The sequence below is a fragment of the Scyliorhinus torazame genome, chromosome 10 (genome assembly GCF_047496885.1).
Source record: "Scyliorhinus torazame isolate Kashiwa2021f chromosome 10, sScyTor2.1, whole genome shotgun sequence".
NCBI classification, from domain to species: domain Eukaryota; kingdom Metazoa; phylum Chordata; class Chondrichthyes; order Carcharhiniformes; family Scyliorhinidae; genus Scyliorhinus; species Scyliorhinus torazame.
Window position 1 is genome coordinate 4,778,832 of NC_092716.1, and position 13,091 is coordinate 4,791,922.

The window sequence follows — 13,091 nt, forward strand, 5'->3', positions numbered from 1 at the left end:
AATTTACACTTGTCCTTGCTTCAGTCTGCATTCCTCCAATCTTTGAAGAGTGCCATCCAGTATCCGGTGACGTCACCTCCATGCCGTTAAGCACATGTCATCGTACAGTGTTCAGTGCAGCTCCTCAGAAATCAGTATAATTATATGACAATAATGTTACGTGACATGACCCTGCCACAGCTCCATTAGCTGCTCAAACCCTCATCCATGCCTGTGCACAGTGGCACAGTGGTTAGCACTGCTGCCTCACAGCGCCAGGTACCCGGCTTCAATTCCCGGCCCCGGGTCACTGTCCTTGTGAAGTTTGTTCCGGTTTCCTCCCACAGTCCAAAGATGTGCAGGTTAGGCGGATTGGCCGTGAAATCCGCTTCCACGCCAATCGGATACAAATCAGTTGTAAATAAATCGACAATTCGGATGCTGTTTGGTCAACTACTTTAATGTGTAACAAACTAACCGGCAGATCAGCCCCGTTCAGACACTGGTAAACGAGACCGTCGGGCAGAAAGATTTTATATTCCTGCCGATAGCGTTTTAGATTGCTTCTGTTCTTTTAAATGTGAAAATATTGCTGAATTCTCCAACCCAATCTAAAACAAATGCTATAAATTGTCCCTTAGTGTCCAGAGATGTGCAGGTTAGGTTAAGGGGTTATTGGGATTGGTGCGCTCCAGTGGAGTGCTCCAGCAGAAGGTCGGTGCAGACCCGATGGGCTGAATGGCCTCCTTCTGCACTGTAGGGATTCTACGATTCTGTGCTTCTAGACTTGACTATTCTAATTAATGCTCTTCTGGCCTCCCATCTTCCACCCTCCATAATCTTGAGCATATTCAAACTCTGTTGCCTGAATCCCAGCTGATATTAGGACCTGTTCGTCCATCATCCCTGTATGCGTTGATCTATTTTAGCCATTGGTCTGACAGCACATTTAATTTACAATTCTTTTCCTGTGTTAAATCGCTCCCTTTCCTTTACCTTCCCTATTTCTGTAACCTCCTCCAGCCCTACATGTATTTGAGATATCCACAATCCTCCAGTTCTGGTATGTTCTGATTTTAAACACTCCAGCACTCATGGCTGTATTTTCAGGTGCCTGGGCTCTCGAATCCCTTCCTAAACCTCTGGCTCTCTGCCTCCTTCTCATCCTTTATGACACTGTCTAAAATCTACTTAATTGTTGAAGCTTTTGGCCAGCTGTCCTTCTATTGGGCTCCAAGGCGGCACAGTGGTTAGAACTGCTACCTCACAACGCCAGGGACCCGGGTTCGATTCCAGCCTCGGGTGACTGTGTGGCGTTTGCATTTTCTCCCCGTGACTGCGTGGATTTCCTCTGGGTGCTCAGGAGTCCTCCCACAGTCCAGATATGTGCAGGTTAGGTGGATTGGCCATGCTAAATTGCCCCTATGTGTACAGGTTAGGTGGGGCAGCAGAGTGGGCCTAGGTAGGGTGCTCCCTCGGAGGGTCGGTGCAGACTCAATGGCCTACACTTGTACTGTCGGGATTCTACTATTCCTTGAGGGTCAACTCTTGTTTCAATACACTCCTGGTAAGCCCTTTGGCGTGTTTCACAATGCCAATGCATAATTGCAAGTTGTGGTGGGTGCTCTGTGGCAACTCACCGTTTCTTCAGCAGCATCTCCCAGATTCTCCCACCATCCATATTACAATCGTACATCGGGTCTGTGCACTCACAGTCTTTATGTAGTTGTTTTGATCTTCAGACAAATAATCTAAAGGAGACAAATTTATTCAGCAATGTTGCTATGGTCATTCTTCCAAGGTGGTCATGCCGGCTGGTGGCGGTCCGGTGCGGTACCATGGGAGTGCGGTACTGTCAGCGGTACCGTCCCCATACTCCGAGACCTCATTTACCCTCTGATGTGGGTGTTAATGATCCGGGCGGGTGGGGGAGAGTTCTCCCCGGCCTCCTGCCCACTGTTTATCCTTCGGCCAACACGCGATGGGGTTTTCCTGTGAATGAAATGAAAATCGCTTAGTGTCACAAGTAGGCTTCAAATGAAGTTACTGTGAAAAGCCCCTAGTCACCACATTCCGGCGCCTGTTCGGGGAGGCTGGTACGGGAATGGCCCGTGGGAGTTTGCTGCGCACAATGTGGCTCCTGCGTTTCCTCCATCACAACAGTGACTGTACTTCCAAGCGGCTTCATTGGCCATAAAGCACTTTGGGACATCCTGAGGAGATGGGAGGCGCTATAGAAATGTAGGTCGTCCTTTGCCGCTCGCGGCAGAGTGCGTCATGCCGAATGGCGGGACACCGCGCCAGCTCTGATTGGCTGCCGCATTCACCTATCCGGAGGGCTGATCCGGTGAGTCCACATTCTGATTTGTTAGCCGGACCGTCAATCAGTTGGAGGCGGGTCTAACGCGAGGACCGCGCGCTCCTATTGGTCGGACACAGCCCCGAGCTCTTATTGGTTCGTCGGCCGTCAATCAGTGGCCGAGATTACATCATCGCTGAGAACGGAGCGTTGAATGGCTACAGCCGCTATCAATCAGCCAGGAGATTGCGTCATACCGGGAATCCCGGGCTGTGATTGGCCGGTTGCCCGGGTGAATGACGTGGGCGGGACCGCCGGGCCGCGAGCGCCGGAAAAAAAATAAAAACCGAAAATCCCGAAGAAACCGTCCGGAGCGGGTAAGAGAACCGGGGGGAGGGGGACCGGGAGGAGGGGAGACCGGGGGGAGGAGACCGGGGGGAGGGGAGACCGGGGGGAGGGGAGACCCGGGGGGAGGGGGACCGGGAGGACCGGGACCGGGGGGAGGAGAGACCGGGAGACCCGGGACCGGGGGGACCGGGGGGACCGGGGGGACCCGGGACCGGGGGGGAGGGGAGGCCGGGCCTGAGGGCGCGGGGAAGAGCTCCCACCGGGAGGCCGGTAGGAGAGGCCCCGGCGCTGAGCCTAGTTCCAGGTCAGGGGACCGGACAAATACTGGGGTCGTATCCGCCCCCCCCCCCCCCCCCCCCATCAACCTTAACCCCCCCAACTATTCATAACTCACCCCAAACCAGCCATAACCCCCATCAAACCAGCCATAACCCCCATCAAACCAGCCATAACCCCCATCAAACCAACCATAACCCCCATCAAACCAGCCATAACCCCCATCAAACCAACCATAACCCCCATCAAACCAACCGTAACCCCCCCCATCAAACCAACCGTAACCCCCCCATCAAACCAACCGTAACCCCCCCCATCAAACCAACCGTAACCCCCCCATCAAACCAACCGTAACCCCCATCAAACCAACCGTAACCCCCATCAAACCAACCATAACCCCCATCAAACCAACCGTAACCCCCCCATCAAACCAACCGTAACCCCCCCCATCAAACCAACCGTAACCCCCCCATCAAACCAACCGTAACCCCCCCCATCAAACCAACCATAACCCCTCCAACTAACCATAACCCCCCCCAAACCAACCGTAACCCCCCCCATCAAACCAACCGTAACCCCCCCCATCAAACCAACCGTAACCCCCCCCCATCAAACCAACCGTAACCCCCCCCCATCAAACCAACCGTAACCCCCCCCATCAAACCAACCGTAACCCCCCCATCAAACCAACCGTAACCCCCCCATCAAACCAACCGTAACCCCCCCCATCAAACCAACCGTAACCCCCCCCATCAAACCAACCGTAACCCCCCCCCATCAAACCAACCGTAACCCCCCCATCAAACCAACCGTAACCCCCCCATCAAACCAACCGTAACCCCCCCATCAAACCAACCGTAACCCCCCCATCAAACCAACCATAACCCCTCCAACTAACCATAACTCACCCCCAAACCAGCCATAACCCCCCCCAAACCAACCGTAACCCCCCCCATCAAACCAACCGTAACCCCCCCCCATCAAACCAACCGTAACCCCCCCCCATCAAACCAACCGTAACCCCCCCCATCAAACCAACCATAACCCCTCCAACTAACCATAACCCCCCCCAAACCAACCGTAACCCCCCCCATCAAACCAACCGTAACCCCCCCCATCAAACCAACCGTAACCCCCCCCCATCAAACCAACCGTAACCCCCCCCCATCAAACCAACCGTAACCCCCCCCATCAAACCAACCGTAACCCCCCCATCAAACCAACCGTAACCCCCCCATCAAACCAACCGTAACCCCCCCCATCAAACCAACCGTAACCCCCCCCATCAAACCAACCGTAACCCCCCCCCATCAAACCAACCGTAACCCCCCCATCAAACCAACCGTAACCCCCCCATCAAACCAACCGTAACCCCCCCATCAAACCAACCGTAACCCCCCCATCAAACCAACCATAACCCCTCCAACTAACCATAACTCACCCCCAAACCAGCCATAACCCCCCCCAAACCAACCGTAACCCCCCCCATCAAACCAACCGTAACCCCCCCCATCAAACCAACCGTAACCCCCCCCCATCAAACCAACCGTAACCCCCCCCATCAAACCAACCGTAACCCCCCCCATCAAACCAACCGTAACCCCCCCATCAAACCAACCGTAACCCCCCCATCAAACCAACCGTAACCCCCCCCATCAAACCAACCGTAACCCCCCCCATCAAACCAACCGTAACCCCCCCCCATCAAACCAACCGTAACCCCCCCCATCAAACCAACCGTAACCCCCCCCATCAAACCAACCGTAACCCCCCCCATCAAACCAACCGTAACCCCCCCATCAAACCAACCGTAACCCCCCCCATCAAACCAACCGTAACCCCCCCCATCAAACCAACCGTAACCCCCCCATCAAACCAACCGTAACCCCCCCCATCAAACCAACCGTAACCCCCCCCCCCCATCAAACCAACCGTAACCCCCCCCCATCAAACCAACCGTAACCCCCCCCCATCAAACCAACCGTAACCCCCCCCCATCAAACCAACCGTAACCCCCCCCCATCAAACCAACCGTAACCCCCCCCCATCAAACCAACCGTAACCCCCCCCCCCATCAAACCAACCGTAACCCCCCCCCCCATCAAACCAACCGTAACCCCCCCATCAAACCAACCGTAACCCCCCATCAAACCAACCGTAACCCCCCCATCAAACCAACCGTAACCCCTCCAAACCAACTGGAAACTCTCCCAAACCAACTGTAACCCCCCCCCCCAAGCAACCATACCCCCCCCCCCCCCCCCCCCCGAAACCAATCATACCTCCCTCCCTCCCCAAAACCAACCACACACATCCCAAACCGCTGCTGGTCGGGTGCGAAAGGACATAGCTGCTGGACTGGGACTGCAGCAGGTGGTGAGGGAAGCAACAAGGGAGAGAAACCTACTTGACCTCATCCTCACCCATCTGCCTGCCACAGATGCATCTGTCCATGAGAGTATCGGGTGTGACCACCGCACCGTCCTTGTGGAGACAAAGTCCCGTCTCGACAATGAGGATCCCCTCCATCGTGTTGTTTGTCATTACCACTGTGCTAAATGGGATAGATTTTAAACAGAGTGGGCATATCCAGACTGGGCATCCATGAGGTGCTGTGCGCCATCAGCAGAATTGCATTCAGCCATTATCTATCCCCACCATTACCACCAAGCCAGGGGATCATCCTGGTTCAATGAAGAGTGCAGGAGACCATACCAGGAGCAGCACCAGGCAGACCGAAAAATGAGGTACCAAAGAGAAAATGCTGGAAAATCTCAGCAGGCCTGGCAGCAGCTGTAGGGAGAGAAAAGAGCTAACGTTTCGAGTCCAGATTACCTTTGTCAAATGGTCATCTGAACTCGAAACATTAGCTCTTTTCTTCCCCCTTCTGTTGTTGCCAAACCTACTGAGATTTTCCAGCAGTTTCTCTTTGGTTTCAGATTCCAGCAGCCGCAGTAATTTGCTTTTTATTAATGAGCTGCCAACCTGGTGAAACTGCAACACAGGACTACTTGTATGCCAAACGGTATAAGCAGCAAGTAATGGACAGAGCTAGGCGATTCCACAACCAAAGGTTCAGATCTAAGCTCTGCAGTCCTGCCACATCCAGCCGTGCATGGTGGTGGACAATTAACTCACTGGAGGAGGAAGTATCCCCATCCTCAATGATGGAGGAGCCCAGAACATCTGTGACAAAGACAAGGCTGAAGCATTTGCAGTAATCTTCAGCCAGAATTGCATCACCAATACAATTCATTCTACATGGTATCAAGAAATGGTTGGAGGCACTGGATACTGCAAAGGCTATGGGCAATCTGTACAAGTGTGTCCTGTACGCAAGAAACAGGACAAATCCAAACCAGCCAATTACCGCCCAATCAATCCACTCTCCATCATCAGCAACGTGATGGAAGGAATCATCAACAGTGTCATCAAGTGGCACTTACTCAGCAATAACCTGCTCACTGATGCTCAGTTTCGGCTCCGCCAGGGTCACTCAGCTCCTGACCTCATTCCAGCCTTGGTTCAAACATGGACTAAAGAGCTGAATGCCAGAGGTGAGGTGAGAGTGACTGCCCTTGACATCAAGGCAGCATTTGACTGAGTATGGCATCAGAGAGCCCGAGCTAAACTGGAGTCAATGGGAATCGGGGGGAAACTCTCCGCTGGTTGGAGTCATACCCTGCACAAAGGAAGATGGTCGTTGGCAGTCAGTCACCTCATCTCTGGGACATCACTGCAGGAGTTCCTCAGGGTAGCGTCCTAGGCCCAACCATCCTTGAGCTGTTTCAATGACCTAAAGTCAGATGTGGGAATGTGCAGTCATCTGCAAACAATGTTCAGCACCATTCCTGACTTCTCAGACACTGAAGCAGTCCACGTGCAAATGCAACAACACCTGGACAACATCCTGGCTTGGGCTGACAAGTGCCAGGCGTGATCATCTCCAAACAAGAGAGTATCAGACCATCGCCCCATGACAGACCATCGCCCCATTATAATCACTGAATCCCTACTATCAACATCTTGGGGGTTGCCATTGGCCTGGAAATGAACTGGAGTAGCCATATTAATACTGTGGTTACTAGGGCAGGCAGAGGCTAGGAATCCATTGGAGTAACGTCCTGACTTTGAGGATAAGGGGTAAACCTTTTAGGACTGAGGTGAGGAGAAATTTCTTCACCCAGAGAGCGGTGAATCTGTGGAATTCTCTACCACAGAAAGTAGCTGAGGCCAAAACGTTGTGTAATTTCAAGAAGGAATTAGATACAGCTCTTGGGGCTGAAGTGTTATGGGGGAGGGGGTGGGGGGTTGGGAGGAGGTGGATCAGGGGTATTGAACTTGATGATCAGCCGTGGTCGTAATGAATGGCAGAGCAGGCTCGAAGGGCATCTATTTTCTATGTACGTTTCTGTGCTTGACTCCCCAAAGTCCATCCACCACCAACGAAGCACAAGTCAGGAGTGTAATGGATACTCTCCACTTGCCTGGATGAGTGCAGCTCCAACAACACTCAAGAAGCTCGACACCATCGGACAAAGCAGCCCCACTTGATTGCTCCCCTTCCACAAAGATTCAAACCCTCCACCACCGACGCACAGTGGCAGCCGTGTGTACCATCTGCAAGATGCACTGCAGGAGCTCACCAAGGTTCCGTGGGCAGGATCTTCCAACCCCATGACCACTACCATCTAGAAGGACAAGAGCAGCAGATACCTGGGAACCCCACGACCTGGAGGTTCCCCTCCAAGTCACTCACCGCCCTGACTTGGAAATATATCGCCGTTCCTTCGCTGTCACTGGGGCTAAAATCCTGGAGAACTCTCCCTAACAGCACTGTGGGTGCACCTACACCGTATGCACTGCAGCCGTTCAAGAAAGCAACTCACCTTTGCTCGAGGACCATTAGGGATGGGCAACAAATGCTGGCCTAGCCAGCGAAGCCCAGATCTGTAAAAATGAATTTGAAAACATTCCCAGACTCCTCAGGAGTTTTAATTCTTCCATCAAATTTTCTCTCCGCTTTCTTTTCTCAAAATCCTAACTTCTCCAATCCAAACTTCTCAAATCCATCTTCATAGCTGAAGTTCCTCATCCCAGGAATTCTTTACCGTGAATCTTTTCTGCTCTCTCTCTCTAGCCCCTTCACAGCATTCCGATAATGCAGCTCCTAAACTTAGATGCAATCCTTCAGTTGCGGTTGAACCAGTGTTTTAGAGTCGTCATAACCATCGTGCTCTTGTACTCTGTAGCACTAATCAAAATGCCCAGAATTCCAGCAGACTGTTTAATTTCTTCCTCAATCTGACCCGCACTTTCAATTTGTGCACATATATCCCCAGGTCCCTCTACTCCTGCACCTCCTTTAGAATTGTCCCCATTATTTTATATATAATTATTTTATATTGCCCTTCTTCATTCTTGAAATGATCACTTTTTACTTTTCTGTGTTAAATTTCATCTGCCATGTTTCCATCCATTCCTACAGCCTGAATCTGTCCCCTTGAAGTCTATTGCTATCTTCACAGTTCACAATATTTCCCGGTTTTGTATCATTTTGAATTTGTGTCCTATACGGTGCACTGGCACAGTGGTTAGCACTGCTGCCTCTCAGCTGCAGGGACCTGGGTTCAATTCCGGCCTCGGGTGACTGTGTGGAGTTTGCACTTTCTCCCTGTGCCTGTGTGGGGGTTTCCTCCCACAGTCCAAAGATCTGCAGGTTAGGAGGATTGGCCATGATCAATGTGCGGGGATAGGACAGGGGAGTGGGCCCAGGTAAAGTGCTCTTTCGGAGGGTTGGTGCTGGCTCAATGGGCCGAATGGTCTTCTTCACTGTTGGGACTCTCAAGTCTTTAGAAGCATGTGGGTTCTTAAGTACTATATTTAGGAACCTAGAACATTATAGCGTCAGCATCTTCAGTGGCTAGTACTGCCTCTGGATCAAGGTTGTGGATTCAAGACCCACGGCAGAGACTTGGCTGGCACTCCAGTGTGGCAATGAAGCAGTGCTTCACTATCCCAGGCAACTTCTTTTGCGTGTGACATTAAACTCTTCCCCCTCCGATAGGGCGGCACGGTAGCACAGTGGTTAGCACTTACTTCACAGCGCCAGGATCCCGGGTTCCATTCCCGGCTTGGGTCACTGTCTGTGCAGAGTCTGCACCTTCTCCCCGTGTCTGCGTGGGTTTCCTCCGGTTTCTTCCCACAAATCCCGAAAGACGTGCTTGTTAGGTGAATTGGACATTCTGAATTCTCTCTCTGTGTACCCGAACAGGCACTGGAATGTGGCGACTAGGGGCTTTTCACAGTAACTTCATTGCAGTGTTAATGTAAACCTACTTGTGACAATAATATGGATTATTATACTATGTACAGGATTCTCCTGCACTATTTGAAGGATATCTGAGAGAAAGTGTATATCATAGAATCATAGAATTTACAGTGCAGAAGGAGGCCATTCGGCCCATCGAGTCTGCACCGGCTCTTTGAAAGAGCACCCTACCCAAGCCCACACCTCCACCCTATCCCCATAACCCAGTAACCTACCCAACACTAAGGGCAATTTTGGACACTAAGGGCAATTTATCATGGCCAATCCACCTAACCTGCACATCTTTGGACTGTGGGAGGAAACAAATATGGTTTATTATAATGACTAATATGTTTATTGCACATTAGGAATCTGTGTTTGAGTTGATTATGTTTTGAGGTTCTCGGGTCTAGACAGCTTTACTGATTGTGCAAGAAGGCTGCTGGAGTATGAGGTGGGTAAGTGTGGAATTCTCTGCTGCAAAGAATGGAAAAACAGAATATTTTTTGAAATGGAAGAGAGAAGAAAATGAGAGTCGTCAAAGGGATTTGGATTTCCTTGAAAGTTAACGTCGGCGCAGCAAGCAATTAGGAAAACAAACAAAATGATAGGGCCCGCTCCATGCCGAAGGGCCTGTCTCCGTGCTGTAGATTCTGTTAGGAAAGGTTTAGAGGGATATGGGCCAAATGCAGGCAAATGGGGTCAGCTTCGATGGGCTTTTTGGTTAAATGGACCAGTTTGAGCCGAAGGGCTGCGGTTACCATGGTGAACTGGAACTAGTTGGTTCCTGCGATTTATTGAGTGATGAACATTAATTGATTGAAGAAAGAGCAGTTTAGATATCTAATCCAGAGAAGAGTGTATGGGAGTGATTCAAACCTGTTGTGTGTTTGAGAAGTTCAAATGACGTCAAATTCTTCTGAATGATGTTACTGCATTTTTTAACTTGTCCTGAGATTAGATTGGAAGCCTTGAAGTGATCGGTGTCGAGCAAGGAGAGGAAAGCTGGGGGGGGTAGTTGGGTTTATCTCGGAACTGTGAGTGCTTCTGTATCATTGATGCTTGCTGACGAAAACAATTAATGGTTGTTGCATCGTTACTGGATGTTTAATGAGAAAGTGATTGGTCTGCTGACATTGGGTACCTGGACAGTGGTATCATCAGTCTGTGCAGTGTGCTCACTAACTTATCATTACACCTTCAACCAATTGCTTACTTTAATGTGCTTTGATCCATTGGATGTGTGCTTCACAGGCAAAGCCAGCATTTGTTGCCCATCCCTAATTACCCTTGGCTTCAAGTGGCTTGTAGGAGTCGACCACATTGCTGTGGAGTTACATTTGGCCGGGCAAGGACTGCAGATTTCCTTCCCCAAAAGGAACCAGATGGGTTTTGTTGCTATATTTACTCGCTATAAATATGGCAGTCAACAAGGTTGCCCCTTTTGTCTCGATATTGATATTATATTGCTTTCAGAGTCGCCAGGCATCAATGATACCACCACAAGGTTCAACCAGATATCGATCAAAGACCCAACAACCAGTTAGTTAGTTCAAGTTCGATAATACTTTATTTACACACTAGATTAACTTATACATGCAACATAAACACTACGAGCTAAACTACACCTAACAACTATGACAACCTGTACTTCAGGCACCCGGCTTAGGTCAGAGGAACAGTGGCCTTTGTTCGAATCTGGATCTGCCGGGTCTGGAGAAGTAACTGCGGTTCAGCTGGGCTCATCCGTCTGGTAGCGAGCGTTGAACTTGACCTTGTTTCTGGTCGTGGTGCTGCGATTGGAGATGGACGTTGCCGGAGCGCCAGGTCCAAAAGAGATGGAACACATGGCCGTGTCTCTCTTTATCCTTGGGGAGGTTCGCGCTCTTTTGGACGGTCCTTAGGTTTGGACCCAATCAATTGGGCAGTTCTCGATCACTGCCTTCGATCTGAGCCAATAAAGGGGCGGGTGCCTTGATGGCTGGGAGTGTCCTAAGCGGTCATTGACCTTGCTGTTTATGCTCCCTGAGTAAAGGGAGTGGCGCCGATGTGCCTGGACTTGTATCGGTTACCTGAGTATCAGTCCTTTGTCTTACGGAGATGGGCCAGTAAATGCTAATCGGCTGGGGGTTTGGATGCTGTCTGGATTCTCTGCTCACGAATATACATTCAGGCTCTGTGCCTGCCTGCATCTTACATTGTCCACATTTCCCTTTAGGCTTTGCGAACGTCCATGTTTCTTGTTGTAAGTGGCCATCCCAGATGGCTACAGTTTTCACAACAATCAACAATGGACATCATTAGACTTTTAATTCCAGATTTTTATTGAATTCATATTTCACCATCTGCCCTGGTGGGATTTGAACCTGGGTTCCCGGAGCATTACTCTGGCTCTCTGGATTACTAGCCCAGTGACAGTACCACTATACCACTGTCTTGCATTATGTAACATCACTCCCACAGCAATGACACACATGCAATACACACATTCCATAATTTTTCAGGTCAGTTTGGCTCGGATGTAGGGCTCCGACTTCTGGAACAGAAGGTTAGGGTGGGGCTCTTTCAGAGGATCGGTGCAGACTCGATGGGCCCAATGGCCTCCTTCTGCACAGCAGGGAGTCTATGATTAAGGCTGTGAGTTTGCATCCCAACCCAGAACTCATGGTCTTGAGTGCTATGTGAAAGAAGTGCCGTATCTAACATTCAGTGCGTGGGTCTTAAACTCTCGATGAGTTGGATATCCTGAACAGTTAGATCTATGGCTGAGTTTGATCGTGTGCTGTTACCAGATTGAGTATGTCACATTTTAATTTCACAAAGAAACATTGCAGTTTGCACTTTTTGCTGAAATTGAGTGTCTGGAGAGGATGGTTAGAGTGAGGTGCTGATGCTTTCAGGACCATTACTGATGGGATCAATTTGAAGTGAGTGAAATATAGTGAACTGTATCAGTGAGTTTAGTCTGCTTTTGTTTTGTTTGTTTTTGTTACTCTTGATATCATATTAGTTGCAATATTGCCATTTATAAACCCAGAATGCTCTCTCTCAATGCAACTGCAGTTTGAAAGCACTCATTGCACTGAGCCAGTGGTTTTCAGTCAATAAGTTGATTGGAAATAAGAACAAAGAAAAGTACAGCACAGGAACAGGCCCTTCGGCCCTCCAAGCCCGTGCCGATCATGATGCCCGAACTAAAGCCAAAGCCTTCTGCCCTTACACGATCCATATTCCTCTTCCTCCCAATTCATGTAGCCATCCAGATGGTTCTTAAATGTTGCTAATGTGCCTGCTTCCAACACATCCTCTGGCAGCGCGTTCCAGACACCCACCACTCTCTGTGTGAAAAACGTACCCTGCAAATCTCCCTTAAACTTTCCCCCTCTCACCTTGAACCTGTGCCCCCTGTAATTGACACTTCCACCCTTGGAAAAAGCCTCTGACTATCCACCCTGTCTATGCCTCTCATAATTTTGTAGACCTGTATCAGATCTCCCCTCAGCCTACATCTTCCCAGTGAAAATAATCCTAATTTATTCAACCTCCTCATAGCCAACACTCTCAAGACCAGGAAACATTCTGGATTGGATTTGTTTATTGCCACATGTACCGAGGTACAGTGAAAAGTATATTCTGGTGAACCTTCCTTGCACTCTCTCCAAAGCCTCCATGTCCTTCTGATAATGTGGTTATCAGAACTGCACACAACACTCCAAATGCGGCCTAACCAAGGTTTTATACAGCTGCAACATGATTTCCCAACTCCTGTACTCAGTGCCCCGGCTGATTAAGGCAAGCGTGCCGTATGCCTTCTTAATCACCTTGGCCACCTGTGTTGCCACATTTAGGGAACTGTGGACCTGCACGCCCAGATCCCTC

General features: G+C 50.2%; 1 protein-coding gene across 1 annotated transcript in view; it reads left to right on the top strand.

The window, feature by feature from the left end:
* The first annotated feature begins 2,552 nt into the window (after positions 1-2,552).
* The window catches only part of cebpg (CCAAT enhancer binding protein gamma), a 41,589-nt gene continuing 31,050 nt past the window's right edge, over positions 2,553-13,091 (top strand). The window contains exon 1 of the mRNA XM_072517758.1: positions 2,553-2,655. The gene's annotated coding sequence lies outside the window, so the exon portion shown is untranslated. The remainder of the gene's footprint in view (positions 2,656-13,091) is intronic.